Consider the following 17,149-nt stretch of genomic DNA (forward strand, 5'->3'; position numbering starts at 1 on the left):
TCCCATCAAATCAAATAAAAAACAATCAAAATGCAGATTTCTGTTGGCCCAGAAAGATCCTTTGTGCCTCTCTGTAGTCATATCCCCTCTGCTCCTTGTTCCAGGCAAGCATTGATCTGCTTTCCATGATCAGATTGATTTTCTGGAGAGACGAGGCCAGTTTGTCTTGTAAAATGTCCCACAAGTCTAACTGTTTCCCTGTAGTGTCATTACCTCCACATTCTAGCTATCGACTTTCCTATACACTGGAAGTTAGGTCTAAAACCTTGGTTAAGTGCAGGTTAAACATATCAGGAACAAATACTCTGGGTGATACTGGATACTTCCTGCTGCTTCGAGTCGGGGGTACAACACCAGGGTGTGCATACTATTGAGTTTTCATCCTTGGTTGAGTTGTCAGCCACCAATACTGGCCTTTGTGATAGTATATTGTTCTCTTAAAATTGGCAAGTCACCAGTGGGGTGATACTTTGGTAATGTCCAAAGATCCTACTCCCCACAATCTTCTACCCAATGCTTGCAGCATTCATTGATGGCTCTTACCTGAATCAGTTTTTCCATGCGGAGTTGCAAAATGGTGACTTCCTAATTCTACCATTTTTTTTCTATCTTTGGAAGCTGTCATTCTTTAGTAAAGAAGATTTTTTTTTTAAAAAAACAGGAATTTATTTATTTGACAGAGAGAGAGAGCATAAACATGGGAGCAGTAGAGGGAGAGGAGGAAGCAGGCTCCCCACTGAGCAGGGAACCTGATGTGAGGCTCCATCCCAGGACCCTGGGATCATGACCTGAGTTGAACACAGACACATAACTGACTGAGCCACCCGGTTGTCTTGAAGAAGACTTCTCTGTAAGGAACCAGGGACTGCATCTCCTAAACAGGCAGAGTAAAGCCTAATTGCTTTACCCTTAGTTACAGTCCGGGACAATGTGATGGTGCGGGAAGGAAAGAAGGCAGGAGGCAGGGCGGGCGGGCGGGCGGGAAGGAAGGAAGGCGAGAAGGACACAAGTAAAGGCAGGAAGGAAGGAAACAAACCGGAACTGAAAGTGAAATACTGAACAAATACAATTCTGCCTGATGAATTGTCTTTTTGGATATGTAATAAAAGCATCCAAGACGACAATGCAAAGTGTTGTAATGGTACTGGTCATTCATTGTCGGGCTCCTTATCATCCCAACCTTCACGTAATGTGTAGGTACGAGGCTGGCACAGACACACTGCATTTCCCTCTCTAGTGACGTGGGTGGCGGGAGGGAGGGACATGGACTTTGGAACCAGGCGGCTCTGGGCTGAGTCCTGGCTCTGCCACTTGCTTGCTGGGTGGATTGAACCCCTTTGAGCCTTGGTTCTTTTCTCTGAAGGGAGAGTCATGTTGAGAATGAACAGAGGTACCATATGTGAAATTTCTGTCCCAGGGGGAGGGACTGATCCCTACCTTGGATCTTTTCAGTCCCCTGGAGAAGTAAGGCCACAGGAAGAGGAACTGCCTGAACTTTCAGAGCAAACAGAGAATTGGGGCTGTTCAGACACTCTTAAATGTGCCCATGAACACAAAGTCACAATTCGCTGCTGGCTTATTCTTCCTTCATGTACTTTTCCAGTGTTTGTTGAATGGTGTCTTTATTGAAGGAAGCACGCTAGAGACTAAGCAGTTAAGGAGGCAACCCAGGTGTATGTTGGTGACCGTGGTGCTAACCTAACCTATCCTTGGGCACAGGTGCTTCTCCTATCCTGGGGCTCTGGTGCAAATTCCCGTTCAGTCTGTCCCAGGATTTCTGAAGCCAGAGAAAGCAAGCAGTGGAGGGAGGGAGGGGCCAGTGGGCTGGACTTCAAAGGAGAGAAGCAGGAGGGAAAGGAAGGCGTGGCGTAGCACAACTTCCATAAGCCATCACTGTGAGAGAGACCACTCTGACCATGAATGACAGAGCGACTGATGAATGAAGTAGGAAATGTGTGCATTGCATGACGCGGATCGGGGCTAGAGCTGACAAAAACAAACCCGACTGTGTGGCCAGGTGGGCAGACACCAGCCCAGCAGAGATGGGCTCTGAAATGTCATCCTGAAAAGAGACATGCCAAAGAGGTCATAGTTTTCCCCCATCTGAATTTCTCTCTCTCTCTCTGTTCCTGTCTTGATGAAAAGTTTGCAACTCTTACACTGTTACAGAGGGAACAATCCGACTTATCATGCCATAATTTATAGAGCTGACTAATGTTGTTTTTCTCCAAAATACTGGGATTTAATAGAATTATTTATTCTATACTTGGAATTATAATCGCATAAAATATACATGCCCCTAAGTGATGTAAAATGCAATCACTTTTTCAAATAATTAGAAGTTTTTTGATTTTTAAAATACATAGGAACATTGATTTTAGAGGTTCTGTGAGTAATAGGATTTCACAAAATCTGTTGTGAAGCTATCGCTTAATGGGATTAAAAAAAAAACACCTCAAGATATTTGAACTTAAATAATGCTGCATTGATCTCATACCAATTAAAGAAAGACACAAGATAGAATGCTATGTAGATTATTTTTAAAAGTACCTTACTAATATATTACAGGGGTATTTCTAATGGAATTATAATCTACTCAAACACCAGAAATTCTGTCGCTGAAATCTTGTCTTCAAGAGATCAACAGCTAAGCAATTAATATAACCACCTGAGCTGTTCAGAGGACCATATCAAATGTGGGTAATCCCAACTGCTTAATTAATATGGACCCTCTGTCCCCAGTACGAACTTTATAACAGGTTTGGTACGCCCAAGGATCATAACATTTAAAGCACAAAATTTTAGACGAAGCCACCACAACCATCAACACCAGCTGTGCCAGGAGTAGAGGAAACCTTTGGCACCATTTTCAAGAAAAAACCCCAAATATATCTGAAGAACTTCAAATTTCCAAATTCTCTTTTCAGAAGGACTTATTGCTATGTCCCGAGGAACTCACTGTCCCAAATAAGATTGGGCAATGTCTCAGGAGTAATGTAATCCGTTTGGGGAAGCAGTCGTGAGGAAGCTGAGGGGTCCTTCCAAAGAGACCTTCTGCTCAACAGTGACTTAGAAATCCATTTACAATCTTTTCTTTGACATCAGTGAGAGACACAGCTGGTTGGCGGCTTTCACCTTGCTCTATTGGGATATCACCTGACCAAAGAATCCCCCCCCCGCCGCCACCACCAAATTCTCAGGCTCTGAGGAGATACCCAGCAAAGGACTGTGTGTGTACAGATGTGTGTGTGTGTGTGTGTGTGTGTGAAAAGACGCAGATCCTGAAGGCATCAAAAGGGCATGATGCTGTCTGTTGGAACTCATAATTTTATTTATTTATTTTTGCAAGAGACAGCGAGAATGAGAGAGCACACAAGTTGGGGGGAGGGGCAGGGGGACAAGCAGACTCCCCGTTCAGCAGGGAGCCCGATACGTGTCTTGATCTTAGGACCCTGAGATCATGACCTGAGCGGAAGGCAGACACTTAAGGTTTTTTGCTTTATTTTAAGCTTTTACTTATCTGTTTGTTTGCTGTTATAATTTTTTTTATTATGTTATGTTAGTCACCATACAGTACGTCATGGGTTTCTGATGCAGTGTTCCATGATTCATTGTTTGCGTATAACATCCAGTGCTCCTTGCAATCCGTGCCCTCCTTAATACCCATCACCGGGCCGACCCATCCCCCCACCCCCTCCCCTCTAAAACCCTTGGTTTGTTTCTCAGATCCCCTAGTCTCTCCTAGTTCATCTTCCCTCTGATTTCCCCCTTTTCATTTTTCCCTTCCTTCTCCTAATGTCCTCCATGCTATACCTTATGTGCCACAAATAAGTGAAACCGTATGATAATTGTCTTTCTCTGTTTGACTTATTTCACTGAGCACAATTTCCTCCAGTTTCATCCACACTGATGTAAATCAGTAATATTCCACTGCATATTTTTATTTATTTGTTTGTTTGTTTGTTTTTTCAAGAGAGGGCAAGAGCAAGAGAGAGGACAAGTGGGGAGGGAGGGACAGAGGGAGAAACGGTGTTAGGACTTATTAATCTGCGTGCGTTAGTCCTAACGCATTACTAACCTCTGGTTATTAGGACTTTTTTTCTCCCTCTGAGAATATTGGAGGCTCCGGATCTCCTCATTATATTGATGTAAGTCACTAACTTAGGTCTGTGAGGACATAAAGACAAAGCAGACATAGACCCTCCCTTTGAGGGGTTACAGAGTAAAACTTGTTCTCAACTTTGGTCACATATTGAAATCGCCTGGGGAGCTTTAACAAAAGCTGGAGCCAGTTTCCCTCGCAGAGATTCTGACTTCATTAGTCTAGGATATGGCGTTGGCATCGAGATTTGAATGTCCCCATTGATTCTAGCGAGCATCCAAGGCTGAGAACCATTGCAATAAGGAAAGACAAAGCCTTCTGAAGCCCACAAGCTTCAGCATAATAAGAATTTTGAGCCTCTAGGGGGGTGATTATACTACTATAGGACTTTTGCAGAAGTATAATAAAGTTTAAGGTTACTGTTCTCTTTTATACACATATGTATCCATGTTTGCCGATGTGTGTCAGCATGTGTACGCACGTGGATTACATGAGTATCGCAGTTTTCTTAGGACAGATCCAGTGACATAGCAGTAATCCAAGTCACATCTCACTCACTTCCCCGCCACCTTATTTTCTTCCAGCTTAAACAACAGAAGTCTTCCCACTTTGGTAGCCGTAGTCTGGGATCAAGGGGATGGCTGGATCGGTTCCTTCCGAGGGCTGTGGGGGACAATCTCCTCCTTGTTTCTCTCCTGGCTTCAGTGACCTCAGCTGTTCCTGGCTTCTAGAAGGCTTGTTCTGTGTCTTCCCTGGTCCTCCCTCTGTGCCTGCCTCTGTGTGCAGGTGCCCTCCTTTTCATTTCCTCTTCGTCTTTTTTACTGATGTATAGTTGACACAGAGTGATATGTTAGTTCAACATAGGGATTCAATGGACATTACACCATGCTCACCATAGGCAGAGGTCCCATCTGTCCCCATACAACACTATGACAGTACGGTTGACTCCATTCCCTACGTTGTACCTTTCGTGCTCGTGACTTACTCCCACCGTAACTAGAAGCCTGTATCTCCCGCTCCCCTTCAATGATTTTGCCCTCCCTCCCACCCCCACACCGCCACCGTGGAGACAACCACCAGTTTATTCTCTATATTTATGGGTCTCTTCCTGCTTTTTTAGTTTGTTCACTTGTTTTGCTCTTTAGATGCCATACATAAATAAAATCGTATGGTATTTCTCGTTCTCTGTCTGACTTATTTCACTTAGCATAATGCCCTCTCGGTCCGTCACTGTTGTTGTAAATGGCAAGATTTCATTTTTTAAATGGCTGATATATACCACTTAATGTATGACTTCTTCTTTATCCGTTCATCTATCAGTGGACATTTAGGTTGTTCCCACATTGTGGCTATTGTAAATAATGCTGTCATAAGCATAGGGGGGCGTACATGTTTTTGAACTAGTATTTTTGTCTTTTGGGGGTAAATACCCTGTAGTGCAATTACTGGACCATGTGGTATTTTTATTTTTATTTTTTAGAGGACCATGACTCCCTTTTAGTTCCTGCCCCCACACTGGCTCCCAATCTCTTACTAGTGTCAGTTACTCCTGAGCAAATCCCCAGGCTCCCTTTCTATGCATTTTAAGCACATTTTCATATCCATGACCGATATACCTACAACAGAGAGTTCAGGTTATCTAATTTCGTTTTTTAAAAATTTTAATAATTTGTTGTAGCCACACTTAAAAAAACCTTTATTTACTGTTTGTTTGTTTGTTGTGAGCAGGGTGAGGGGCAGAGGGGGAGGTAGAGAGAGAATCCCAAGCCTACTCCCCACAGAGCCTGAGACTAATCCCAAGACCCTGTGATCAGGACCTGAGCAGAAATCAAGAGCGGGTTGCTTAGCCAACTGAGTCACCCACACACCCCTAGAGCCGCACTTTTGACTGGCTCTTCAGTGCTATTTGCTGTTTGGTTCAGATAGTCTCTGCTTGACTTACTCTGTCTCCTACATGAACTGTCTCTTACACGGACTGTTTCTGGTTACCCTCCTTTGGACGTATTTGAAAACTCTTAGAGCAGTAACAAAACAACACAAGTGGTTAAACAAGCAAAATTAAAACTATGATTCAGAATCTCATTAAGATCTAGTGAATAAGTTAGAATTTAGCTAGTGAAGAATTTAGCTTTGAATGCCCATGAAAACCAGAAACCTCTGTTTTTAACACGAGAACCACTTCTGACTCTATTAAAAAGTCAGGCCTTAGTGCAAAAAAAATTTGGAGAAATGTCCTGGAAAATGTGTATGGTTTCTATTGGAAAATAAAATAAAAAAAAACAACAACAACAACAACAAAAAAAAACAAAACAAAAAACCCCACACATAAGCATGAGCATTTTTGAGTGGGAGGAAAAGAAAGACAAACAATTCATTAGACTGAAGGGAAAAGGAACAGGAAGGGGTGTGGCAGCGAGCAGAGGACACCGCAACACCCTTCAGATTCCCTTCCTTATTTTATCTGGAAACAAGGGTGGTCTCGCCTATATAAATCACTTGGGGTGACTAAGCTGAAAGTGGGGTGGGAGGCACCACCGGGTCTGTCCACCGTCACTGGTGGGATGAGCAAGCGATGCTTAGGGGGGAATCGAATCAGGAGATGCAATTTCATGCCATCGCGCTGTTCTCTTGTAAAGCGCCACCTGCTTCTGGAACACCCACCTGGCTGGGGGTGAAACGATCAGGTAGATTGTCCAGGACCGGCTGCAATTGTGTAAGCTTTCCATCAGACACTTGTTCCATCTGAAATAATGTTGCTCCTCGTACCCTGGCTTGCACTCTACCAGCTGCCTCGAGCTCCGCGTGGGAGGGACTGGTTCAGAACCTGAGGAGGTGAAATGCTGAAGTTACCCTGGAGGTGACAGCAAGCACAACAGATGCTGGGATTGGAGAGGTTCTGAGAGAAAGTCTCAGGCTCAAGGCTGCTACTTTGCCTGAGGCTAGTTAGTGAGCGTGTAATACTATAGTTAAACAGGCTTATTATACTGGATGTTCTGGGATTTTTTTTTTTTTTAAGAATTTTTTTTCCTAAGAAACAGATCAAAGGAAAGAAAACCACCAGCTTTCCTAGTCAGGTAGCTTGATTTCCCCGGTACTTTTTCTCTTCCATGAGATAACTGTATCACAACATTTGCGGGAGGCGGTGGGGGGAGGTTTCTGGGAATACACCCACCATACATCATAGGATACTCGAATGGAGCGGGAGTTCCTAAAGCCTCTGCCTGCCGTCCGCTCCCACCTGTCCAGGGCTGTATTCACACAGGCAGAGGGCTTTCGAGGAATTCAACCAGGAAAATATGGGTCATTATCATTAAAGAGGTTGTTCCAAAACCTCATTGAGGCAATTTTTAACTTTGAACTTTTCCTAAACACTTACCAGGGGTGCTCCTAGAAAATAAAATTGTTTTCTTGCTCCCTTCTAGGAAACCAGCCTGGCAGCAGTGGCAAAGTCGGGGCAGGGGGGAAGAGGGAGAAGTCAAAAGGCAAAACGTGCACAGGTAACCTGGAAATTATCTGCCTCTGAAATATCCTGCCTTGTTTTATCCCATGTCATCTGTTTTAACTCTCATGCCACCCCTGCCAGATGATGCTAAGCTCTGGGGTTGGAGTGACAGCAAGCCGGTTATGAGGTCCCTGTTTTGGCAGCTGGAACCTGACTGGTGAGGGCTTAGTGGTGTTCCAGAAAGGCCAGTCCTATTACCAAGGCCCTTTATCTTAGCATTCACGTTCAAGGTGTCAAGAGCGTCATCCAGATTTGTGATTTCATTAACATCCGGGGTTTGACCATGACTCATTGTTGAGCGCATGGCAGTGGGCATCTGGCGAGTTGGAATTGAACGTGACTTATTGTTGAGGGCACGGCAGTGGGCATCTGGCTAGTTTCATAGCAGCCAAGTGAGCTTCCCTCGTCAATTAGGACTGTCTTGAAACCGGCCAGTCTTGACGGGGGCAATTAATTCCTGGTCCAGAAGCAGCCCAGCATCCACACAGCTGGCTAACAGTCTGGTACTTGCTGAATGAACCATGTACTTTCCGAACATCACCTAGCAAGTGCAGGGTTGTCTTCCTGGGAGTCCCCCAGCATTCAGAGATACGAAGAGAGCACATACAATGAGAAGGTCCTGGTGTAGGCAACAGGAAATCTCCAGGGAGAGGATACTTTACCCTGGTCAGTAAGCTAGTGTCCCAGTCGGAGGGCGGAGTGGAATGTGAGGAGGGGCAGTGAAGAGATAGGAGGATCCCAGTCTCAGGAGCGGGGGAGTCTGATCTCTGTCCACTGTACCCTCCCTGAGGACAGATACCAGGTGTATTGTGCTCACAGCTAGATTCTCAACACTTAGCCCATTGTAAGTGCTCATGAAATGCTTGTTGAGTGAATGAAGAGCTTAGAGAAGGACAAGGAAGCATCTGCGCCGGCATGATCAATGGGGGAAAACAGCCAATATTCTCACAGAAGAAATGCTATGACACAGTGCAGCCCAACATTTCCACAAAAATTTCCCTTCTAGGAGAAGAGAAAAGAAAATTCTTGCCCCGGGGGATCTGGAGTAAAGTCTTGGGACAATAAAGCACACTTAGCAATATACACTGATAGTCTGGTTTATGACATAAAGCCATCACCTGTTTGTCCTGAGGTCCCTTGCATGGACACCTCTTGACCTAGCTCCTGGACTGCCCCCATGGGAGAGACCTTTGGATAACCCTTACGTTCTGGGAGTCCTTTAAGTATCTGTAGAGGCTTCGAGGTCTATTCCTGAGGGATTGTGGCCCCGAGAGCCAGAGCTGTCTCCCCACCCTCCATGTTCTTCTTTCCTGCTGAAGATCTTGGGATTACCTCTTCTCTCCAGAGATGTTGACCTCCTGCTTCAGAGGCATGGCCCCTACCTGGGGCAGCAACAAGAGGGATATCCCAACTCAGCACAGTGAGTCCAACAAGGGTACCAGGGATGCCCAATGACACTAGAAGAGGTCATTCAAGGGATGCAATCTGTGGAAATTAAGACAGCATCGGGAGGCATTTCTTAAGATGTGGACTTTCAAAATAGACTAACAGCAGTGTAAATTCTTCTTGGAAGCACTATAAAATGAGAATAGCCCCTCCTCTGCTTGGACCACATAAGCATGTGCTTATCTGTAAATGGAGGGTGAACCAAATGCTCTTGTCGGCCTTCTGAGAGTCCATGATTCTACAGCTCCGTGTTTATATGGCACCTTTCAATATGTTATTGTGGCCCAGTTTCAAACAAGTCGTCGTATATTCTTATTTTATAGCTGAGGAATGTAGGCCACAGCATGTTGGACCATTTACCCAAAGTAAAGCTGAAAGCTAGCCTTTGTCAGCTTTCTGTTATCCTCTGAGGAGATTCCAAAATCGGCGATGTTCTGGTTTCGGGCTTATAATTAGCTTCCAGAAAATGATGACAGATCATCCTGCTACATTAAAGCCCATCTTTTTCCCCTAAAACCTGACACAAAGTCCCTACACCAGCAGCGATGACCCGGTTTATTTTTCTTATGTATGGAGTTCCGAGGCGTGAGAAGAACAGGCTGTAGTTAACAGGTGTCTGGAGCTCCTGCCCCTTGCTCTTTTCTAAAGAACACAGTTGCCTGTGGTGGGTGGGGGAGATGTCCCACCTGGCTGGAGCCTCAGCTCTTAGAGGTCACTAAACCTCAGCTTGCACCCCTGAATTCTGAGGGAGTTCAGAATTCACTATGGGTAGTTACTGGCTGCAAGTGTCTTAGGAGACCTGACAGGTCAGTACAGGAGCTTCCAGTGATTTCTCTCTTTGTCTTGGGTACTCTCCCTCGTTTCAAAATATTTAAGGCCATCTGAATGGCCCTGGATTTTCTGAGGGAACCCTTGGATTTGGAGTTATCTCATGCCCCAAAGTAGTCAAGACCATTCACTATTCACTGTAATCCCAATTCTGGCAATCCCTCCTCCTTACAACACACACACACACATAAACACACACACACACACACCACCACCACCACAACCACCAACTCCACATTCTCAAATTTTTTAGATCTTTTCAGAACCGGTGCAAGGCCTTGACTTCTGGCAAGCACCAGGTTCTCTCCAATGTCTCAAGTGCCACTCTTTAGCAAAAATCAATAGAGGTGTCATCATTGTTGGTGTCTTGGCTAGAGGAAGGGAGGGTCCATTTTGAAGATGGAGTTTGATCAATATAGTGATTATTTAAAAAGTTATGTATCTTTAAAATACTGTGAATTGTATTTTCAGTAGCCATTTTCCTATTGTATTTATTTAATATCGTATCAGGTAATATCATATCATATAAATAAACACAGAGGAAAAGAGCACAACCTGGTTTAAATCCTGATTCTGCCATTTAGAAGTCAGCTAACTTTAGATAAGTAACCTAACTTCCCTGGAGCCTCATTCTCCTCATCTGTAAAATTAGAAATATTTATATCCATCTTAAAGGGTGATAGTGAAGGTAAGAGCTAGCAAGTATAAAGCACCTAGATTTTTGGCTAGCCTGTGATGGGTGCCTACGACATGGCAGTGTGGGTATGGGCAGTCAGGTTGTTGCATGAGTGTCCTTTCGTGGCTACACCTCTCCCAATGGGTTAAGGTGCACCCACTGTCCCAATTTTCAGTTGCACTGGGGCCCCCAAGTTCCTCAGGAACCAGCAGTCCTTGAATATCTGGCACCCAAGCTTGCTCTGCTTGGCACTGGAGTCCTTGAGAAAGGCTGCTGTCCATGTTCCCTCCCATGGCATTGGAATCCAACCTCTATGAAGGAACCCAACCCTATGGTCAAGTCCATTCTTAGCCCCCTGTCCAGCAGGCCTTCCTCTGAAGGATGCAGAGAGAACAGGGACCCACATAATCTTGCTCCCTCTTCTGCCTCTGATTCCAAAGCACCTCAACTAGGTGTGACTGGGTTTGTTGATCTTCGCCCGTGAATAGTTGTAGCATTATTAATACTAGTTGAAGTATCTAATTACTTCTGAGGCTATGTGAACTAGAATTGCATCTCCTCATTTGGAATAGATATATGCCTTTAACAGTGACATGTAAAGTGAATTTTGGAGTGTCACATCTTATTTTTCCATTGATTTGCATCATTAAATAGAAATGTGTTTCTTTGGGAAAAACTGGATTTTAATAAAATTCCATGAAGAAATATAGGAACCACACATATTACAAAAGTATTTCTATAAAATCCTAATAATGATACTGAAAATCACTTACACAATACAAACAAAAACCTCTGAGTGTATTTTCATGTTTAACACAATTGCCTAATATTCTACGAAAGGAAAAACAATGATCATTGCAAAGAACATTCTGGAATAGAAAGTCAATTTTATAAATTCATTTCTCATCCACATAGCTGCATCAGGTGCTATTTTTTCTCTCTGTTGCTCAGATCTTAGAACTCTGAGAAGGCAATCTGTGACATAATTGCCTTTGATTTTCTTAAAACATTGGGCTTGATTAAATCTGAAAAGGTGAAACAAAACTATAGATGTGACCAAGAGCATCCTATCAGTCAAGATAGACTAGGTTTTGTGGTGACAACAAACAGTTCCAACAAAAGTTTCTTTCTTTCTTTCTTTCGTCCTTTCTTCTTTTTAATATTTTATTTATTTGTCAGAGAGAGAGAAAGAAAACACAAGTAGGGGGAATAGCAGGCAGAGGGAGAAGCAGGCTCCCCACTGAGCAAGGAGCCCAGTGCAGAACTCAATCCCAGGACCCTGGAATCATGACGTGAGCCGAAGGCAGTGGCTTAACTGACTGAGCCACCCAAGTGTCCCCAAAAGTTTATTTCTTGGTCTTACTACATGTCCATTGCAAAATGACAGGGAATTCTGTTCATTAAAGCCACTGAGGAACACAGGCTGGAAAGCTTCACTTACCTTCCATGTTCCCTGTCACTAAAGAGGGAAAATGAGATCTCTAAAGGCTCGCACTAACAATTAAATGCTCAGCCATAAGAAACATAAAATTTCTACTCGTCACTCATTGCTAGAACTAGTTCCATGGCCCGATCCGTCCAAACAAAGTCAGATATACAGTCCATATCCTGTGTATAGATAGAGAGAAAGTATTTGAGGAATAGTGTTAATGTACACAGAAGGCATTTGCTGATGCATATTCAGCAAGGAAAGAGGCTGTGTGGAAGCAAATTGCTAGAACCCATCCCGAAGAAGGTCAGCAAACCAAGTTAAGAAAGTCTCCAGGAGATGTATGTTAAACCAGTTCTCTAATTTGTGAGGGGCATGGAAATTTTTTCCTAACAAACAGACACTGAGAAAAATCTTGTTAGATTTTCTTTTTTTTTTTTCTTTCTTTTTTTTTTTTTAATGTGTTGTATGGGGCACCTGGGCAGCTCTGTTGATTAAGCACCAACTCTTGGTTTTGGCTAAGGTCATGATTGGGTGGTGAGATTAAGCTTTATGTAGGGTTCCCTGCTTAGCATGGGGTCTGTTTAGGTGTCTGTTCCTCTCCCTCTGCCTCTGCCCCTCCTCCAACTCATGCACGTGCACATCCTCTCTCTCCTAAAATGAAGAAAAGAAAATCTTTTGAAAAATGTGGTTTTTTTCCATTTTTGAGATTTTGTACATCTGCATTTTCATGTAAAATTGGCAATTTTATTTTATTTTATTTTATTTTTTTCAGGGAAAAGCGCGAACGCAGTCCCCCACTACCACAAATTATGCAGTCGAGTTTCCCACATTTGGGGAAATCGCAGGGGTCAGCACATCCGGAGTGCAATGGATAAGCCTCGCCCTGGGAAAACCACCTTCATGATCATGGTATCTCCCCTGTAAAATTGGCAATTTTAAATGTTGGGAAGTAGTTTAACACATAAAGTATGTTGAAGGCACAGAAAGGGGTCTATGCACTGAGACCCAGCACCTCATTGGTAAACTCTGGCCTGCACAGAGTGATGAAGAGCAGAGTAACAAGTCTCATTACACACCAGCTAAGGTTGGATAACAAAAATGTTTAGTGCAGCCAGTCAGTTTGGTCCCAAAGAGCAGTATGGGACTGGAGGAAAGGAAAGAGATCGTCCTAACCAACCTGGAGGTTTTGTTCTGTGGGTCTGGCAGGCAGTCAAGAGATGGGAAAGAAATCTGTGTATGAAAAGAAGGACATTCATGAACCTGCTGTTGGCAAGCTGACATAGCCTGGACATGCACTCTTTTCTCTTCCAAGGATAAGTTTATAGAAAGAACAAATAATAGATAAACTAACAGAGATGCCAGAATGGGACAAGGGAGGCCCCTAGGGTACAAAATTTAAGGAGGCACTCGCTCAGGGTCATGAAGGTTCATGGATGAGGCTTGCGCAAACCTAGGCGTGAGTGTCTCCTGACATCGTGTGCTCTGGGGGCATCAATTGCCTCACCTTCGTGCTGCTTCACGAGTTTACACTACATCAGAAACAACTGTTTATTCTTTTCCCAGATGATACGGCTATGTTTTGGGAATAGCAAATCTTAGTGAAAAATAGTAATGAGAAAGCAGTAAAAAAAAAACAATTTGGACACTAATGGCCCATTTTGTGATGACAAATTGGCAACCATTTGCTCCAATGAATCAATTTTTATTTGCATTTATACATTTTCGATTACACTTCGATTACACTTCCAAACTCTGTGATACGATTTCACTTTCTTGGTTTATATATTTATTCATTCAAAGGTATTTATTGAGTTCCTACCTCATGTGTCATTGTGCTAGGCAATTGATTATATATTGGTGAATAAAACAGAAAAGGTGACTGCCCTTTTGGAGTTGATAAGTGAGACAGAAAGAGACACTTAATATGTACATAAGAAAATTAATAAGTACTTTTCACTGTGGCAAGGACAATAACAGAAACAAACACGATGCAGGAATGTCGACTATTACTGGTTCATGTTCGAGAACACAGTCAAGGATCACCTCCAAGACCTTTGGCGATGCAGCGTGGTTGAGGAGGATTCCTGCCAGAAGTCCTAAGACATTTGAGAAAGTAAATTATATAACACCCTTTCTTTAAATATTAAAACTAAAATTGAAATAATTCATGCATGCTTTAAATAATAGGAAGACATTTTGTCAAGTATGTATTATAAAAACAAAGCACATTTGGTCATACCACAGAGATACTACTAATAAAGTTCTTTCTTTCTTTCTTTCTTCTTTCTTCTTTCTTTCTTTCTCTTTCTTTCTTTTTTGTCTCATGCCACACTTTAGTAGTAAAATTCATATTACTCCTTGACTACTCTCTCGCTGCTCTTGGCTTTCTTCTTTCTCTTCCTTCTCCTACTCTTTTTAAAAATTCATGCATATTTAGGATTGATCTAATTTTAATTTCTTCTGACTTAAGGCTACTCTTGGAGGGGAGCCTGGGTGGCTCAGTTGTTGAGTTTCAGCTCAGGTCTTGATCTTTTGAGTCCTGGGATCCTGCCCTGAGTTGGACTCTGTGCTCAGCAGGGGGTCTGCTTGAAGATTCTCTGCCGCTGGGGCGCCTGGGTGGCTCAGTGGGTTAGGCCGCTGCCTTCGGCTCGGGTCATGATCTCAGGGTCCTGGGATCGAGTCCCGCGTCGGGCTCTCTGCTCAGCGGGGAGCCTGCTTCCTCCGCTCTCTGCCTGCCTCTCTGCCTGCTTGTGATCTCTCTCTGTCAAATAAATAAATAAAATCTTAAAAAGATAAATAAATAAAAAAGATTCTCTGCCTCTGCCCAACCACACCCCCCCCACACATTCTCTTTCAAATAAGAATTCTTTAAAAGGAGATGAAAGTAAGAAAAACCTGAAAAAAATAAACAAAAGCCTACAAAATAAAAATACAAAGAATGCTACCTAGTGATTTCCCTGAGCTCTGCAGCTTTGCAGCCCTCTCTGATCAGTGAACTTGAGAGGGGTGAGCTGTTCGTGATGGCCTTCTAGGGGAGGGGCTCTTGCCCTGATCCTCAGGTGGACTTCCCCTGGTGCGACTGCAGCTGGCCCCCAAGCAGCAGAGACGGGCCCTGGGTTCCAGCAAGTGCCGCTGTTTTACTCCCTGAAGGCTTGCAGCACCAATGGCTGAGGTGACTGTCACCGCACCCTGCTCCCTACCGTGGAGCTGAAAATTCACACCCAGCTCTTCAGTGAGCCCGCACAGAAAAAAACATTCCACCAGTCTTATCTCCTCGGATTCTGTCAGAACTCTGCGTTCACCCTGCCAGGGACGAGGCATTTTTATCGTAGGCACGTGACTGAGTTCCAATTCCAATTGTTTTGTTTTGTTTTTATTTTTAAAGATTTTATTTATTTGAGTGAGGGAGTGCATGAGAGCGGAGAAGGTCAGAGGGAGAAGCAGACTCCCCATGGAGCTGAAGCCCTATGTGGGATTCGATCCCAGGAATCCGGGATCATGACCTGAGCTGAAAGCAGTTGCTTAACCAGCAGAGCCACCCAGGAGGTGGGGGAACCACCCACTCCAGGTTCTATGGATTCCAGTGACACAGACCAACACCAGACCTGCGAGGTGTCAGAGGTCTCACCAAGCTCCTGCTTCTTCTGGACCTCTCCCAGGAAAGTGATCACCCAACTATGCTGTGATTCGGAGTACAGGGCTTTACAGAGTAGAAAGCCAGGACATAGCTTCATGGTTTTCAGCCATTCCCTAACTGATGTCTGGGATCTCTGAAGCATTCGGGCCCCACCTGGTCTTCTGGGGACCACCGGGATCCTGAGATCATGCTGTCACCCCTGGGATATCACCCCACTTCACCCCTTGAACACTTTTAAGCCAGGATTGTCCCAGACAGGGGTAGACACCTAAGTGTGTTTCAATCATGCACCTGGCTGTCGATGGAAACTTTGCAGTAGGCTCCTTCAGGTAGGTGCCTCCCCTTGGATGTATCCATAGCCCTATCATCCGCATAACTTGTTCCCACCCAAGGGCCAAGGGCCAAGGGCCAAGGTCAGTCCCTTACTAAGGGATTTCATTGAAAATTCGAAGCCTAAGTTCTTGAGAAGCTACTACCCAGCCCTTTGTGGGGTGGGGCTGTCGTCTTCTGGGACTCCAGAATATGAGCACTGATGAACACATGTGTGCACACAGGAGCGAGTGTGCTTGTGCACACAAAACACACACACACCCCAGGAGGGACTGTGGGGTGGGATCTGATTAGTAGCAGATTCCAAGAAGTTGATAGGAGGGAGGAAATTGGGTGGGAGGTATTTCCTACCTGTGACAGCACTCCTCTAACATCATAGCTATTATCCAACCTATGCCTGTGGACATCTGATAGAAAGACATGCTGGAATCATCCGTATTTTGCAGAGAAGGGACCATCCCTGTCAGGCACAACGGCTTATCTAAGGTCCAAACCAGGTAAGTATAGAGACTTGTGTCTGAAACCAGGTGTGTTTGCAAGCTGGGGACCTAGCTTCTCCCAGACCTTCCCTGGGGGCCTGTTCCGAGGGGTGTGTTGGGGTCACTGTGTACAGATAAGATGTGGCCTTGCATGCAGAAGGGGGATGAGGAGATGGCAGACCGGAGCACTGTTCATGTAGGGGTCCAACCAGGAGTGGGCCCCGGTAGGGGATCACAGGCAGTGATGTCACTGCCTGGATCACAAAGGCCCACAGCTTGTAACCCCTGCAACCAGGACCCACACTCTAGTCCGGTATCAGGGCTATTTGGACAGAAACGTCTGACACAGAAAGATGTTTTCGTCCTGTCTACGTACGTCCCGGGGCTCTGGGTACCAGAACCCCCAGGAAAATGTCTTGTTCCCATGCTGCAGAAGTTGGCTGAAACCCCCCCCCCCGCGATGCCTCAGGATGTTTCGAGGGAGACGCCATAAGGTACTTACTACTGAGGAGACTAGGCGATGCCCACCCCTCTGAACCGTCCTAGGGAAGCCCCATTCCTTCCTCTGGACTTTGAGGGGAGGAGGGATATGTGGGGGGTTCCCGCCCATGGGCTGGAGGAGGGTGAGCACAGTGGATACCCTGGTGATCCCTTCTTGTTCACACCAATGTCATGGTGGGCTGGGTGCACCGGGGATTCCTGAGGTGCCTCTTAGCT

General features: G+C 44.7%; 1 non-coding gene and 1 pseudogene across 1 annotated transcript; one reads left to right on the forward strand and one right to left on the reverse strand.

Moving 5' to 3' along the window:
• The window catches only part of LOC123394125, a 47,815-nt pseudogene extending 32,425 nt beyond the window's left edge, over positions 1–15,390 (forward strand).
• LOC123394127 lies at positions 12,756–12,919 on the reverse strand. The gene has a single exon (XR_006608892.1). It is a non-coding gene; the product is annotated as a U1 spliceosomal RNA (small nuclear RNA).
• Positions 15,391–17,149: the final 1,759 nt, after the last annotated feature.

This window comes from Mustela putorius, unplaced genomic scaffold (genome assembly GCF_011764305.1).
Source record: "Mustela putorius furo isolate JIRA1106 unplaced genomic scaffold, ASM1176430v1.1 tig00001501_pilon_pilon_pilon, whole genome shotgun sequence".
In the NCBI taxonomy this organism is placed as follows: Eukaryota; Metazoa; Chordata; class Mammalia; order Carnivora; family Mustelidae; genus Mustela; species Mustela putorius.